This window comes from Paroedura picta, chromosome 11, assembly GCF_049243985.1.
Source record: "Paroedura picta isolate Pp20150507F chromosome 11, Ppicta_v3.0, whole genome shotgun sequence".
Taxonomy (NCBI): Eukaryota; Metazoa; Chordata; class Lepidosauria; order Squamata; family Gekkonidae; genus Paroedura; species Paroedura picta.
The window spans coordinates 23804323-23809188 of NC_135379.1; the positions used below are offsets into that span (position 1 = coordinate 23804323).

At 40.9% G+C, this 4866-nt stretch overlaps 1 long non-coding RNA gene across 1 annotated transcript; it reads right to left on the reverse strand.

The window, feature by feature from the left end:
* Positions 1-501: 501 nt before the first annotated feature.
* LOC143820752 (uncharacterized) lies at positions 502-4318 on the reverse strand. The gene is made up of 3 exons (XR_013225495.1): positions 4231-4318; positions 769-865; positions 502-626 (listed from the first exon to the last, which is right to left on the reverse strand). It is a non-coding gene; the product is annotated as an uncharacterized LOC143820752 (long non-coding RNA).
* Between the last annotated feature and the right edge of the window lie 548 nt (positions 4319-4866).

A 4866-nucleotide genomic window follows, 5' to 3' on the forward strand; every position in this document is an offset into this window, starting at 1 on the left:
CTATAAAATTCCGAATGTTGTTGGAGTTTGGCGGGAGTTTTGCGGTTTGTTGACGATGTCATGCGGAACACTAATAGCGCTTACAAACTGTAAGACTTCAGCTACAGTCAAGTTGTGCGGAATGGACCTTGTTGTTTCTGCTGGTTATGGCATAGGCCACAGAAATAAACAGCATTAAAGGGGAAATAGATTCATGGAGGGTAAGACTATCAGTGGCTACTAGCTTTTTGTTTGGCCACTTCAAACATTCCCTTTTGGTTAATATCCTTGGCATAGTTTCTTGAGATTCCTCTTAAAGAGAAGGAACTAAGTCTCTCTGGTTGGACTATTTTAATCAAGCCTATTGGATAAAGGTAAGCTACGCTGTGTTTCATATTACTGTTTGAGATATCTATGTAAGCCCCTTCCCCTTATGTGGAAGGACCAAATGACTCATAAATCAGTCACAATCACATCTTCCTGTTTTATTTAAAGATAGAATATTACAATCCAAAATTAAAATGCTTATTTGGATAGCCTTGACATTCTGAAACGTTCCATTCTTCTGAGTAACTAGTTTTTTTCTGGCTTTCTTTTTTGACTCATTCATCTTCGCTCAGTGGGCAAGGGGCAGATGTTAGAATTCTCTTCAAATGAAAAGTAACAGATTCTGCTGGAACAGTCATAGATTCCACTAACCCTTTTCTGTTCCCAGGCTTTTAGCCCTGTGTTTCTATCTCCACCTTTCCCCCAAGCCCTTGAGATAAGATGAAAAGTATTAAATCTTACCAAGTTTCTGACCTTTTGAAGTACTGTCAGACAGAACTATATAAAAAGAAAAAACTGTGGACATTGTTCTTCATCAGATATGGAAAAGTAAGTAAATCTGTAAAGAAGGAAAGTGAGACTCTTTACATGTAATTTCTGAGTTCCATAATGCAATAGTAGTATGCGGGTGAAGCCATGGAGAAACTTTGTGTGTGCATCCAAACCACCTGCGTCTGAATCTTGCAAAAGGGGACTGACTTCCAAGAAAGTCTGCTTAGGAGTAATTCCTGCACACTTGCTTGTTTGGATTTTTGCTTTGAATAAGCTGTTTCTATGGCCACTAGTCATCCTTTGGTTATTATAGGCCAACTTGAAATTGTTCAGATTGGCAAAGTGCAGGTGAAAGTTCTCTCTTCTTCCCACCGTTCATACACTGTAAACATTCTTCACTGATAATGAGTTAGGTTGCTATTTAATGCTTGCTATAATTCCTGCTTTACCACAAAAAATATGGAAGGGTACAACTTAAGTAAGGTAAAGAGGCTATTGTGGGAAATAGAGATAGGACTAATTGGGGCCATCTGCCAGACCAAAGCTGTAGTAAAACTAAGTACACTACAGGCTCAGCCATGTTCAGCTGAAGTAAAAGAACAAAGTTGGTGACCAGTGGCACTTTTAATACCAGCACAGTTTAACTCTGAGTATATGTTCGTGTGTGCATGCACACAAAAGCTTATACCCAGAATTAAACTTTGTTAGTCTTCAGGATGCCACTAGACCCAAACCTTGTTCTAAGAAAACTACAGTTTAGGGCAGGGATTGCCAACCAGACTTCCTGAAGCTCCGGGGTTCTGTGAGAGCTCCCCAACGGCTCCCAGCCTTTCCCTATATCTTGCATTAAAGGATGCAGCCACAAGCTATTCCCAGCATTATACGTTAAATGACATGGTTTGGTCTGTGGTTCAGACACAAACTAAACTGCCACAAACTAAACTGTTCATGCCCATAACTAGCTTTTAAGAGCCTTTGAAAGCAATTTCAACAGGCATGGTTCCCGCTGCCTATTAAAATAATTTCTAGTTTATGCCAAGTTCTTCCCGTGGTAGCTCTCTGTGTATGGCAGGAATTCAATCCAAAATTTGTGTAGCTGCCTAGAGGGATGCTGTACAAAATATATGGCTGCCAGTTATTTGCAGGAACAGATCCACTTAAGATAAAGAATAAATATAAAATAAAGACTACTGAGCAACAAGTCTGTAGAATGTGTGAACAACCCCTTAATAAATATAAACAAAAGGAGCTATAAAACCATCTGGGTAACTTTGCATTATAAGTAGCAAATAAACAAACCAAGTCATTCAAAACCATTTTTTCACCTTGTATAGTAAAAATTTATTTATTAACAAAATTTGTACGTAGCCTTTTTGCTCAGTCAGGGCCACTAAGGTAGCTTGCAGTTAAAACAAGTTGTAGTGAAACACATACTAAAACAATTAAAATGAAAGTAGCATGTATATGAGTGAAGTGCTGTCAAGTCACAGCTGACTTAAGGCAACTCCATAGAGTTCTCAAGGCAAGTGACTAAGCAGAGTTGGTTTGCCCTCTCCTTCCTCTGCTGTCTTCCTTAGTGGTCTCTCATCTAAGTACTGACCCTGCTTAACTTCTGAGATCTGATGAGATGAGGGTATGCTATATTATTCCACATCCCCAAACACCATGCATATCTTAACACAGCCCGCGGCGCCGCAGGTGCCGCGGATTAAATAAAGCCATAAGGGCTTAGTGGGAGGAGTTAGGGCGGGCTCTGTCCGGGATGAGGAAGAGTGCCGATTGGCCCCTTCCTCCGGACAGAGCCACCAGCCCCCCCCCCCCCGCCCAGCCCGTACACAGACCCGCTCGCACTCTGCTGCGTCAGGTAGGCCGCGCCGACGGGGGGGGGGGCGCAGAGCTAACGGCTAGCGCCCACTGTATTAACACTACAGCGAGCTTATTTTCTAGTAATAATATATAAAACTATACTTAAAATGTAAGGCAGGAGGACAATAACAAAAGGGGATAAAAAAATATCCCTGGGGGGAAAAGTTTCATAGTTTTAGTGTCATGATGTCCAAGGAAGCCCTCTCTTGGATCAAAAGATGTGGTTATTCAAAGCAGACCCTCAGAAGATGACTTTAGCTACAGTAGCAGATCCTTTGATATTAACTTCCAGCATTTAATATTCACATATGCATGTGATGCAAACAAGTTCGCATTAGTTGATTGCAGCATGTGTGAATAAGACCATTAAACATCAAACAGTAGAGATAAATCTTACATTATTAGTTCAAACACAATGCTTGCAACTGTAGTGTACACATCTTAGTTTCTTAAACTGATTGGGGGGGGGGGTTATCAAGTACTTTACATGCATGTATAAACTAGCTCAAAGCTGTTACAGGTTGTATCAATTGACTCCCTAATCAGAAGGTGGAAAAAACCAGCAAGAACAAAAACAACAGAGCTGTAACAAATGTTCATAGACAGAAAAAAGGCAGTATTTCTAGTATATTGTATTCATTTTGTTAGCCAAGGAAGCTTGATCTACTCTCTGACCCCCCCCCAAAAAAATCTTTTTTATAGCATGAATGAAACCTTCCCTTCCTGTGTCATGAGAAATTAATAAAATGATCCCCCTAAGATTAAGATTAGAGATAAATTTATTATCTCATAGGTCTCATAGCATTAGAAGGGCTGCAATACCAGATCTATACATACCAACATGGGTAGGTTTCCTAATATACAACTTGTTAGAAACCCCTAATAGTGTTTTTCTCATTTACTTAATACATTTGTTACCTTCAGAAATGTACACCAGGTTTTTATCTTTTTTTTCTAAAAAAAAAAATGGGGGGGGAAATGAGGGGCCTATTACCTTTGCATTTTATGAGTTGCTTGCTCTTTGGTGTTTGGCAAGACAAATAGAATTGCGTAGTGTGAGTGACTCAGAACAGAACCTCCACATCAATCATCTGCCTGGCTCTCCATAAATTCTGTAGGACATTCAGGACGTTTTGCTGCCTATGAATATTTTAGACAAGAAGAATCCCTAAAATCTTCCTGATGGATTGTGACAGGAAAGCGGGGCTTCTTCCTTGTTTTATAGCAGTTTTGCCCAAATATTACCACTTTACAACTCTTTAGCGAACAGACGCTGCTTTGAAAAACAAAAAAGGGGAATTGGCAACCCAGTGGCGTAATGTTAGTTGCCACAAACCCATAGTCACTGGAAAGTAATGATATTTAATAAATGAATATGGTATGAAATTTCCAGACGAGACAGGGAGGCTGTGTAAAGCTTCAAAGCCAGGTAATCAATTTTAAAAGTGAAATTTAAATATTGATAGTTTTATAAAATGTAGCCAAATGCAGGCAACACAGCCAACACCCCTCCAGAGTTCATCTAGGCCAGGGTTGTGATTCTTGTGGCCGACAAACCAAACACACCTCATAATATGGTGTTCACAAGGACTCTGCTATGGCTGCCGGGGGCAAGCAAAAAAATAACAGGCTGCTGGAATATACTCATCTTAGAGGCTCACAAGTTGTTCATGGCATACCCTCTGGTTCATAGTGTGTTCAGATATCTCCCCTGCCAGTAACAGGCATCCCTCCTCTCCAGGGGAACTCAGGTGACCTCTTTGTGATGCCATTTCAGTCGGTCTATAGTTTCTAGGTCGAGTTGGGCTTCCCCTCTGTCTCCCAGTGTCTTCAGATATCTCCCCTGCCAGTAACAGACATACCCTCCTCTCCAGGGGAACTCTCGTGAGCTCTTTGTAATGTCATTTCAGTATGCGTCCAGTTTCTAGGTGGAGGTGGGCTTCTCCCAGTATTTTCAGATATCTCCACTGCCAGTAACAGACGGGGAACTCCAGGGGAACTCAGGTTACCTCTTTGTGATGTCATTTCAGTAGGTGACCAGTTACTTGGTAGAGTAACTTGGTCTGTTTAGCCTGGAGAGGAGATGACTGAGAGAGGATTTGATAGCCATCATCAAATATTTAAAAGGCTGCCATAAAGGATGGAGCAGAGTTGTTTTCTCTTGCCCCAGAAGGATGGACCAGAACCAATGGAATGAAATTA